The sequence below is a fragment of the Artibeus jamaicensis genome, unplaced genomic scaffold, assembly GCF_021234435.1.
Source record: "Artibeus jamaicensis isolate MK-2021 breed Jamaican fruit bat unplaced genomic scaffold, CSHL_Jam_final contig_415, whole genome shotgun sequence".
Lineage (NCBI taxonomy): Eukaryota > Metazoa > Chordata > Mammalia > Chiroptera > Phyllostomidae > Artibeus > Artibeus jamaicensis.
In genome coordinates, this window is record NW_026521823.1 from 525,612 (window position 1) to 538,049 (window position 12,438).

Genomic DNA, 12,438 nt, shown 5'->3' on the forward strand with positions numbered 1-12,438 from the left:
TGGAATACCTCTTTCCAGCCCCTTCTTGCCTGTAAGGTCTCTTTTGAGAAATCAGCTGACAGTCTGATGGGAACTCCTTTGTAGGTGACTGTCCCCTTAGCTCTTGCTGCTTCTAGGATTCTCTCCTTCATTTTAATCTTGGCTAATGTAATTATGATGTGCCTTGGTGTGTTCCTTCTTGAGTCCAACTTCTTTGGGACTCTCTGAGCTTCCTGGATTTCTTGGAAGTCTATTTCCTTTGCCAGATTGGGGAAATTCTCCTTTATTATTTGTTCAAATAAGTGTTCCAGTTGTGGCTGTGCCTTTCCCCCTTCTGGTACCCCTATAATTCTGATGTTGGAACGTTTAAAGATGTCCTGGAGGTTCCTAAGCTTCTCCTCATTTTTCTGAATTCTTATTTCTTCATTCCTTTCTGTTTGATCATTTTTTTCTTCCTTCTGGTCCACTCCCTTGATTTGAGTCCCAATTTTCTTTCCATTACTATTGGCATCCTTTGTATCACCGTTTATTTCAATTAGTTTAGCTTCCATATGTTTCTCTAATTTGTGACTAAAATCGACCAGTTCTGTAAGGATCCTGATAACCAGTGTTTTGAACTGTGCATCTGAAAGACTGGCTATTTCTTCATCACTTAGGTCTATTGGTTCTGGGGCTCTGAGTTGTCCTAGAGCCATTTTTGGTCTATTCGTGCTGTTAAGTGAGCGGAGCGAAGCCTTAGTTGTTTACCAGGACGGGGAGACCCAGGTCGCTGGTTTGTGACGCTGTGTGTGGGGGCGTGGTCAGAGAGGGAGCAATGGCGGTCCTCTCCGCTAGCCCAGCGCATGGGGCTTGTTTATCCGATTGGAATTGTGCGAGCCTGCTGCTCCGCGCCGGCTTCCCTTCTCACTGGTTTCTCAGCGCGTAGATGCCCCTGACCCACGGACCTACCCGCTGTGCGCTCCGGCAACCAGCTCGCTCGCGATCAACGCCCTCGGTTGCCTGCGCGCACCGCGCACCGCCCCGGGAATTTTTTCTTGCTAACCTGCTCCGCTGCTGGCCTCGCTCCTCGTACCGGTCCAGCTAAGTATCTAGTTGTCCTTTGGACTCCGTATTGTCGATTTTCCGTGTGGCTTGGTTGTGACTGCTGTTAAAAATAGTTGTTCTTAGATTTGGTTGTGCACAGAGGCAAGGTGTTTCCTCCACCTACGTCTCCATTTTGGCGGAAGTCCTCTATTTAGTTATTTTTCAAGTACAGTTTTTTGTCCATTTCTCCCATCCCAGCCTCCCCCACCCCATGCTCCCCACCTCCTTCCCATTTCCACCCCCCTTAGTTCTCGTCCCTGAGTCCTTCCTATTTGTTCCTCCAAATCCCTCCCCTTTTTTCCCCTTAAATTTCCTTCCCTCTCCTCTCTGGTCACTGTCCCCTTGTTCTCTATTTCAGTGTCTTTGTTTTTATTCTGCTTGCTTGTTTGTTTTGTTATTTAGCTTCCTGTTAAAGGTGAGATCATATGCTATTTGTCTTTCAACACCTGGCCTATTTCACTCAGCATAATGCTTTCCAGTTCCATCCATGTTGTTGCAAAGGGTAGTAGCTCCTTCTTTCTCTCTGCTGCATAGAAATCCATTGTGTATAAAACCACAATTTTTTTTCTTTTTTTAAAAATTCTATTTAGTTATTTTTTAAGTACAGTTTTTTGTCCATTTCTCCCATCCCAGCCCCCCCTGCCCCATCTCCCCACCTCCCTCCTATTTCCTCCCCCCCCAGTCCTCATTACTGTGTCTTTCATACTTGTTCCTCAAAATCCCTCCCCCTTTTTCCCCTTAAGTTCCCTTCCCTCTCCCCTCTGGTCGCTGCCCACTTGTTCTCTATTTCAGTGTTTTTGTTTTTATTCTGTTTGCTTGTTTGTTTTGTTGTTTAGCTTCCTGTTAAAGGTGAGATCATATGGCATTTGTCTTTCAATGCCTGGCCTATTTCACTCAGCATAATGCTCTCCAGTTCTATCCATGTTGTTGCAAAGGGTAGGAGATCCTTCTTTCTCTCTGCTGCATAGAATTCCATTGTGTATATGTACCACAAGTTTTTGATCCATTCATTTACTGATGGGCACCTAGGTTGCTTCCAACTCTTGGCTATTGTAAATTGTGCTGCTATGAACACTGGGGTGCATAGGTTCTTTGATATTGATGTTTTAGGATTCTTGGGATATAATCCCAGCAGTGGAATTGCTGGGTCAAAAGGCAGGTCGATTTTTAGTTTTCTGAGAGAATTCCATACTGTTTTCCATAATGGTTGTACCAGTCTGCAATCCCACCAACAATGAACTAAGGTCCCCTTTTCCCCACAACCTCTCCAACATTTGTTGTTTGTTGCTTTGTTTATGATAGCCATCCTGACTGGTGTAAAGTGGTATCTCATTGTGGTTTTAATTTGCATCTCTCTGATAGCTAGTGATATTGAGCATCTCCTCATGTGTCTCTGGATATTCTGTATGTCCTCCTTGGAGAAGTGTCTGTTCAAGTCCTTTTCCCATTTTTTTAATTGGGTTGGGTGTCTTCTTAGAGTGGAGTCTTGTAAGTTCTTTGTATATTTTGGAGATTAAACCTTTGTCTGAGGTATCATTGGCAAATATGTTTTCCCATACAGTCAGTTGTCTTTTTAATTTAATACTGTTTTCTTTAGCCATGCAGAAGCTTTTTATTTTGATGAGATCCCATTTGTTTATTCTATCCTTTATATTCCTTGCTCTAAAGGACATATCAGTAAAAAAGTTGCTGCGTGAAATATCTGAGATTTTCTTGCCAATGTTCTCCTCTAGGACTTTAATGGTGTCACGGCTCATATCTAAGTCTTTTATCCACCTTGGATTTATTTTGGTGTATGGTGTAAGTTGGTGCTCAAGTTTCATTTTTTTGCACATAGCTGTCCAGTTCTCCCAACACCATTTGTTGAAGAGGCTATCTTTACTCCATTTTATGTTACTGCCCCCTTTGTCAAATATTAATTGACTGTAGAGAGTTGGGTTGATTTCTGGGCTCTCCGTTCTGTTCCATTGGTCTATGTGCCTGTTTTTATGCCAGTACCAGGCTGTTTTGATTACAGTGGTCTTGTAATACAGTTTGATATCTGGTATTGTGATCCCTCCTGCTTTGTTCTTCTTTCTCAAAAGTGCAGCTGCTATTCGGGCTCATTTAGGGTTCCATATACATTTTTGAAGTATTTGTTCTATGTCTGTGAAATATGCCATTGGTACTTTAGTAGGTATTGCATTGAATCTGTATATTGCTTTGGGTAATATGGACATTTTGATGATGTTAATTCTTCCAATCCATGAACAAGATATATGTTTCCATTTGTTTGTGTCTTCCTTGATTTCTTTCTTCAGGGCTGTGTAGTTTTCTGCATATAGGTCTTTTACCTCCTTAGTTAGGTTTATTCCCAGATATTTTATTTTTCTTTTTGCTATATCAAATGGGATTTTTTCCTTGATTTCTGCTTCTGCTGATTCATTCCTGGTATAAAAAAATGCCTTTGATTTCCGGATATTGACTTTGCAACCCACTGTTTTGCCAAATTCATTAATTAGTTTGAGCAGTTTTTGGGTAGAGTCTATAGGATTTTCCATGTACACTATCATGTCATCTGCACACAGTGACAGTTTTGCTTCCTCCTTTCCTATTTGGATGCCTTTTATTTCCTTTTCCTGCCTGATCACTGTGGCCAAAACTTCCAATACTATACTGAATAGAAGTGGTGAAAGTGGACATCCTTGTCTTGTTCCTGATCTTAGTGGAAAAGCTTTTAGTTTTTTCCCATTGAGTATGATGTTGGCTGTAGGTCTCTCATATATGGCCTTTATTATATTGAGGAATGCTCCCTCTATTCCCACTTTGCTGAGTGTTTTTATCATAAATGGGTGTTGTACCTTATCCAAAGCTTTTTCCTCATCTATTGATATGATCATGTGGTTTTTATCTTTGCTTTTATTTATGTCATGACTTACATTTAGTGATTTGCGAATACTGAACCATCCTTGCATCCCTTGGATGAACACCGTTGGTCATGGTGTATGATCTTTTTGATATATTGTTGGATGGGATTTGCCAATATGTTGTTGAAGATTTTAGTGTCTATGTTCATCAGTGATATTGGCCTGATGTTTTCTTTCTTTGTTGTGTCTCTATCTGGTTTTGGAGTTAGGATGATGCTGGCTTCATAAAAAGAATTTGGGAGTTTTCTATCCTCCTGGAAATAGTCTGTAAAGAATAGGGGTTAGGTCTTCCTTAAATGCTTTGTAGAATTCTCCTGTGAAACCATCTGGTCCGGACCTTTTGTGTGATGGGAGTTTTTTGATTACTGCTTCAATTTATTTTGCTGTTATTTGTGTGTTTACATTTTCTGCTTCTTTTTCATTGAATTTTGGAAGATTGTATTTTTCTAGAAATGTGTCCATTTCCCTGAGGTTCTCAAATTTCTTGGCATACAGTTCTTCATAGTAATTTCTTACAATCCCTTCTATTTCTGTGGTATCAGTTATAATCTCTCCTGTTTCATTTCTGATTGTGTTCATTTGGGTCCTCTCTCTTCTTTTCTTGATGAGCCTTCTTAGAGGCTTGTCTATTTTGTTTATCTTTTCAAAGAACCAACTCCTGGATTCATTGATCCTTAGAATTGTGCTTTCAGTGTCTATGTCATTTAATTCTACTCTAATCTTGGTTATTTCCTTTCTTCTGCTTGCTCTGGGCTGTCTTTGCTGTTGTTCCTCGAGTTCTTGCAGGCGTAGAGTAAGGTTGTTTGTTTGAAATGTTTCTCTATCTTCTTTAGATAGGCCTGTATTGCTATAAACTTCCCTCTCAGGACTGCCTTCACTGTGTCCCATAAGTTTTGGGTTGTTGTGAGATCGTTTTCATTTGTTTTCATAAACTTTTTGATTTCTTCCCTAATTTCATTCTTGACCCATTCATTGTTTAATAGCATACCATTCAGTCTCCATGATTTTGGGTTCTTTGGGTTTTTTTCCTTTGGGGTTAGTTTCCAATTTCAGTCCCTTGTGGTCAGAGAAAATGCTTGGTATGATTTCAATATTCTTGAATTTGTTGAGGCTCGTTTTGTGTCCTATCATGTGGTCTGTCTTTGAGAATGTTCCATGTGCATTTGAAAAGAATGTGTATTTAGCTTCTTTGGGATGAAGGGCTCTGTATATATCAGTTAAGTCCATTTCATCTAGGGTGTTGTTTAATGCCACAATATCTTTGTTGATATTTTGTTTGGAAGATCTGTCCATTTTTGATAGTGGGGTGTTAAAATCCCCTACTATAATTGTGTTGCTGTCAATATCTTTCTTGAATTCCTCTAAGATTTTCTTTATATATTTGGGTGCCCCTATGTTGGGTGCATATATATTTATAATGTTAAGGTCTTCTTGGTGGTTTCTTTTCTTGAGTATAGTGAAGTGACCTTCTGGGTCACTCTTTATGGCCCTTTTTTTGAAGTCTATTTTGTCTGATATGAGAATTGCTACCCCAGCTTTTTTTTTTCTTGTTCGTTTGCTTGGAAAACTTGTTTTCAGCCTTTCACTTTTAGTCTGTGATGGTCTTTTGTCTTGAGGTGGGTCTCTTGTAGCAGCATATGTGTGGGTCATGCTTTCTTATCCATTGAGCTATTGTGTGTCTTTTGATTGGAGCATTTAATCCATTTACATTTAAGGTTATTATTGATAGGTACTTATTCATTGCCATTTTTGTACCTGTGTTCCTCTCTGTCTTTCTCTTTTCCTTCCTTTTCTTAAAGCAGTCCTTTTAGAATTTCTTGTAGAGCTGGTTTGGTGGAGGCGTATTCTTTTAGACTTCTTTTGTCTTGGAAGCTCTTTATTTGGCCTTCTGTCTTGATGAAGAGCCTTGCTGGGTACAGTAGCCTTGGTTGTAGGCCCCTGTTTCTCATTACTTGGAATATTTCTTGCCATTCTCTTCTTGCTTGGAGTGTTTCCATTGAGAAGTCAGTAGCTAACCTTATTGGGGCTCCCTTGTATGTTACTTCTTTTTTCTACCTTGCTGCCTTTAAGATTCTCTCTTTGTCTTGGAATTTTGCCATTTTGATGATGATGTGTCTTGAAGTGGGCCTCCTTGGGTTCCTCTTGTTTGGGACTCTGTGTGATTCCTGGATTTGTGTGACTTTTTCTCTCATAAAATTAGGGAAATTTTCTCTCATTACTCTTTAAAATATGTTTTCTATCCCTTGTTCTTCTTCTTCTCCTTCTGGTATTCCTATTATTCGGATATTATTATGTTTCATATTGTCTTGCATTTCTCTTAATCCGTCTTCATTCTTTCTAAGCCTCTTTTCATTTTCTTGCTCTTTCTTTGAGATGATTTCTAATTTGTCCTCCAACTCGCTAATCCGATCCTCTGCCTCATCTATCCTACTTTTGAAACTATCTACTGTGTTCTTCAATTCGGAAATTGTATTTCTCATTTCCTCTTGTCCCTTGATGATAGTTTCTATTTCCTTTTTCAAGTTGATGTAATTTGCAGAGAGATCATTGTAGCTCCCCTGTAGTTTCTGGTAGCTCATTGTGAGCTGTTTGAACTTTGTAATAACCAGTGCTTTGAATTCAGTATCTGATAGTTGATTAGCCTTTATTTCATCTAACATTCTTTCTGAAGTTTCTGCTTTTTCTTTCATTTGGGGATTGTTTCTTTGTCTTCCCATTGTTTGAGACTCTTCTTGTTAGTCTCAGCTTCTAAAATTGATCTTGTCTGACTCCCTGGGTTTATGGTGTGAACTTCTGTGGTATGATACCTGTGAAGTTCAGTTGTGCAGACTCCTTCAGGTATCTTGCTGTTCTCCATCTCCACCCACTCTCACGCTGGTCCTCTCGCTGGTCCCCGCGCTGGTCGCCTACCACTGCTGAGTGTTCTGGCTCCTGTAGCTGACTCCCCAGAGACCAGGTCTGTCACTATGGCAGCAGCACAGGGGCTGTGAGTGTCCCATCATTCCTAGCTGACTCCCCAGTGCCCAGTCCCATCTCTGTGGTGGTGGCGCAGGGACGTCTAGTGTCTCAGATCCTGTACCTGACTCCCGGGCTCCCAGGCCCATTGCTATGGCGGGGGCACAGGGGCTGTGTGTGCCCCAGCTCCCGTAACTGATTCTGCTGCTGTCTGGTGTTTCAGCGTCAGTCACAATCTCTGGTCTTTTAATTTCATAAATGCTGGGTAACCGATGGTTTATTGTGCTGTTTCTCTATAGATCTGCCAGGATTTTCATCCATGAGTATGGGAGCTAGAATTTGCTCTGTCCTACTCAGTCTCCATCTTCCCAGCATCCCCCCTCTTTTTTCTTTAGATTTGATAATTTCTATTTTTTTATATTCAGATTTACTGAATTTTCCTTCTACTACTCTCAATTTGCTGAAAACCATGTAGTGAAATTTTCAGTTTAATTATTATACTTTTCAGTTTTCAAGTTTTGATTTTTTAATAATTTCCATTCTCTGGTGTTTCTCTTTATGATTTGGACATATTTTCCTTTGATTCTTTGAGCATATTTATAACAGCTTCTTTCATAAATTACATATGTAGGACACCTCCAGGTTGGTTTTGGTTACCTGCTTTTTTCTTGACTCTACATTATGCTTTACTTTGTGTGTGTGTCTAGTAATTTTGATTGTGTACTGGGTGTTGTGGGTGGATTGATATGAAGACTGGATTTTGTGATATTCTTTTTTTAAAATTTTTTTATTGATTATGCTGTTACAGTTTTTCTATTCCCCCCTTCATTCCCCTCCACCCTACCCCCCGTCCCCACCATTACCCCCCCCTTTAGTTTATGACCATGTGTCTCAAGTTCTTTAGATTCTATATTTCCCCATGCTATTCTTGCCCCCCATCCATTTTCTATCTACTGTCTATGCTACTTATTTTCTGTACCTTCTCCTCCCTTCTCCTCCTCCCACTCCCCTGTTGCTAACCCTCCTTGAGATCTTCATTTCTATGTTTCCACTCCTGATCTGGCTGTCCTCTTAGTTTGCTTTTGTTTTAGGTGTGGTTGTTAATAACTGTGAGTTTGTTGTCCTTTCACTGTGTTTCTTTAACTTCTTTTTCTTAGATAAGTCCCTTTAACATTTCATATAATAAGGGCTTGGTGATGATGAACTCCTTGAATTTGATCTTATCTGAGAAGCACCTTATCTGTCCTTCCATTCTAAATGAAAGTTTTGCTGGATAGAGCAATCTTGGTTGTAGGTCTTTGGATTTCATGACTTGGAATAGTTCTTTCCAGCCCCTTCTTGCCTGTAAGGTCTCTTTTGAGAAATCTACTGACAGTCTGATGGGAACTCCTTTGTAGGTGACTGTCCCCTTAGCTCTTGCTGCTTCTAGGATTCTCTCCTTCATTTTAATTTTGGCTAATGTAATTATGATGTGCCTTGGTGTGTTTCTCCTTGGGTCCAACTTCTTTGGGACTCTCTGAGCTTCCTGCATTTTCTGGAAGTCTATTTCCTTTGCCAGATTGGGGAAATTCTCCTTTATTATTTGTTCAAATAAGTTTTCCACTGGTGGCTGTGCCTTTCCCCCTTCTGGTACCCCTATAATTCGGATGTTGGAGTGTCTATAGATGTCCTGGAGGTTCCTAAGACTCTCCTCATTTCTTTGAATTCTTGCTTCTTCACTCTTTTCTGTTTGGCCATTATTTGCTTTCTTCTGGTCCACTCCTTTGATTTGAGTCCCAGTTTCCTTTTCATTGCTATTGGTGTCCTGTGCAATTCCATTCATTTCAATTAGTTTTGCCTTCATATATTTGTCTAATTTGTAGCTATAATCAACCAATCCTGTGAGGATTCTGATCACCAGTGTTTTAAACTGTGCGTCTGAGAGTTTTGCTATTTCTTCATCACTTAGATTTATCAGCTCTGGGGCTTTGAGATCTTCTTGAGCCATTTTTGGTCTGTTTGCATCCTTTAAGTGTGAGGAGTGGAGCCTTGGACTCCCAGGTCTCTGGGTTGTGATGATGTATGTGGGGGCGTGGTCAGAGCGGAGAAATGGTGGCACCCTCTTCTGTTTCGTGCTGCTGGGTGAGGAACAGAGCCTTATGTGGTTCACCAGGGCTGGGCCACTCAGAGTTGCTGGGTTATGACGCTGTACGTGGAGGTGAGGTCAAAGCAGGGAGATGGCGGTGCCCTCCCTGCCGCTTGCTGTGGGGACCCGCTGGGTCCCCATCCAATCGCCCACTCCCTCGCTTGTCTATTCACTACAAATGGGTGACCACAGTCAACCTGCAGCCCTGCTCCCTCGCTGTATCCCCGCGGTTGCTCGCTTGGTCGCTCGCTTGATCCAACCCTGTGCCTGGATTCTGCGCACCTGAGTCCATCTGACTGAGTTTTCCTGTGCCACCCCGCTCCACCAGCTGCTGGTTTTGCCCCTTACCAGTCAGACTGAAGAATTTGTTGTTAACAGACTTCCGAGAAGTTCAATTTTCTGTGTTCTGGCTATGTTTTCTATTGCTAGTATTTAATTATCTCTAAACTTGGTTGTGCAAGAAGACACAGCATATCCACCTATGCCTCCATCTTGGCAGAAGTCTTGTGATATTCTTTTATTGACTTTTGTTTTAGTGGCCGGTGGTGTTACTGGTAGATCATCTTGAACTTGTGTAGGCTTAGTTTTATGTTTTTCGGAGTGTATCTGTGAAAACTCCAACATGTGTTCAAAGGCTTTTAACTTGTTAACTCAATCTCTGTTTCTTCTGGTATTATTACAATCTTGTAAAAACTTGGTTTTAGATTTTGGTAGATAGGCCTGTTGTAAGCCTTTCTCTAGAACATGATTCTTCTTCCTGAGGAGTGCTGTTTCTGGTGTCTCAGCTGGATGTCTAGGCTGACCAGATGCTGAACAGGTGCTATCAAGGTCTCTCCATTCTTGCTGACAACATCTCCCAGAAATTTTTAACCTCTAGTATCTCTGCTCTGCTTACAATCCTAGAATAGCCAAATCCTCTTATGCCTTATTTAAACTCTCCCTGTATATGTATAATTCAATCCTTGGCTAAGTACTTGCAGAGATCTCCACATGGACTTCTGAGAACCCCTCTGCATGGTTCCTCCAACTTGTGTGCCCATCTCACAGAATCCACCCACTCCAGTTGCCCAAACACTGACCTCTGCCTACTTACCTCACCAGAACTTCTGTGCTCTGCTTGGTCTCGAGCTTGCTGCTGCCCAACTGGGGGAATTGTTCTTTAGTGTAGAGCTGGGGGCTCAACTTGTGAACTTCATTTCTCTCAGATATCAGTTTTGTGATTTTATACATGGTTTTTGAAAATAGTTACACTATATATTTTGTATGTGATTTGTGAACACAATTAAATCATATGTTTTGTACAGTTTTAAGTTGTTTTGGCAGGAGAACTCATCTAATATTATTTACAGGAAATAGAAGTCCTCACTGTGGATACTTAAACAAGGGCTAATGTAAGGGTATTGACGGACAATGATAATGGCTATCTAACACAAACTGGCTTGTAGAGGGGAGAGCTTGGAGTTAAGACCGTGAGTAGGAGGCTGTTCGGTCTTCTATGCTGAGAAGTAAGGTAAGGGTGAAGTTATCAGAAATGCAAACAAACAAAATGAAATACCATGATGGAAAAAGAACTATTGTGGTATTGACAAATTGGATGTGAGAATGAAGAAATAGCTTTAAAATTGTGCCAGGAATTTTGCTTTAAAAAGAGCCCTTATCTTCTGAAGATAAATACCAAAATACTTATGGATGAAATGATATAATGTCTGGGATTTCGTTCAAAATAATCAAATGTAAGGATGAGGGTGGGGAGAGGGTGGGGTTATAGGTGAGACAAGACCCAACCAAGAGATGATTGTTGAAGCTAGGTTATGACTACATGAGAGTGTATTATATGGGTTTTTATACTTTTGTATATACTTGACACCTTCAAATTGAAAATTGAAAAGAAAGAACAAACAAAAAACATGACCAAGGTTATGAAGCTGGGAAACGAAGTGTTGGTGAAGCTGGGAAGAGTGCCCATTTTGATGCAGGGAAAAGGGATAAGCCAATAGCAGTTTGTTAATGTCTAAAACAGGCTTTTATGCAAAAATATTTTTAAAATGGTATGCTCAAGCTGGCTCATTCTGCTCTTTTAGAAGTATCAAGTGCAGGAGGTATTTGATTATCTGCTTGAAGATGTGAGTCATATGACACATGATGAACAGAGGCTGTGGTAACTACACTGTTCATTTATCTGACTTCTGATTCAGTGCTGGCTGCTTATATTCACTGATAAAGCCCTCTGTGGTCCAGGTCCAGACTACAATAGACAGTTTGGTAAGACTCTGGCACACATCTCCCTGACTGGTTCCTGGAATGATTTCTGGAGGCATCGTGCTATATCTTCCTTTCTGTACTCCCTCCTTGGTTAGCTGTATATGCCTGGAGCCTCCCTGAATCTTTCTTGCTCTCACCTCCTTCCTTCCAACTAACTGTAGACTCCATAATTGAGCCCAAGAGAGGGGTTTGTTCCCATAGCCTAAGGAGTTTCAGGAGAAGTGGAGAGACTTTTCTACAAGTTAAGAAAAGAAAGAAAGAAGAGGAAGAAGGAAGGGAGGAGGGAGAAAAGTACTCATTTTCCTCTTTTACTTTCTACTTTCTTTTTTCTTTCATTCAACAAATACTTTTATGTGTGTTCTATGCCCCAAATTTCATCTTAAGGATTGATTGGGGGCTCAAAGGTAATCAAGAAATAGTTCTTTCCTCAAGGATCTACATACAGCCTGGGAGGGCAAGAAAGACATGCAAACAGAGTAATAGAGAAAATCATAGGAGCCAAGCTTGCTGTTTGTACCGGGACCAGTGAGGCACAAAGAAGGAGTGGAGTGTCATTACTAAATTCTCCGTCTGTGGCTTTTGGTTTCATACTGTCCTTGATACCTATGTATGATTTAGAGCCTCTTTGAATCTCAATTTTCTCATTTCTAAAATAAGACTAATTATACCTACTTACAGATATTAGAAGCGTCATATTAAAAGTGACTTGGAAGATTTTTGCAAACCATAGGGGTTGATGATGTAGGTATTATTATTATCTTTCCTGCTTCCCAGGAACACCAGTGATAACTACAGGCCCATTTTTTCCCAGGAGACAGATCATTGTCATTTGCTCACTGAACCATATTAAGATATACTAGGGACTGTGGCCATTTCAAGGGAATATGCATAAGTAAGAGAAAACTTCTTTTTCCAGGTAGGTGATAAATCTTCTGCCTATTGACTTTTAAAAGCATAGAGCCAAATGTCCCTTTTGTCTGTTAATACCAACAACCACTTTCACATTCGTTTTTCTGCACAGTTTACAAAGTACTTCTAGAGTCATAAATCATTGTTGTCTCATAATAACCCTTGGCTTAGTAGAATAGACTCCATTTTGACCCTTATTTACAGATGTGGAAAATATGG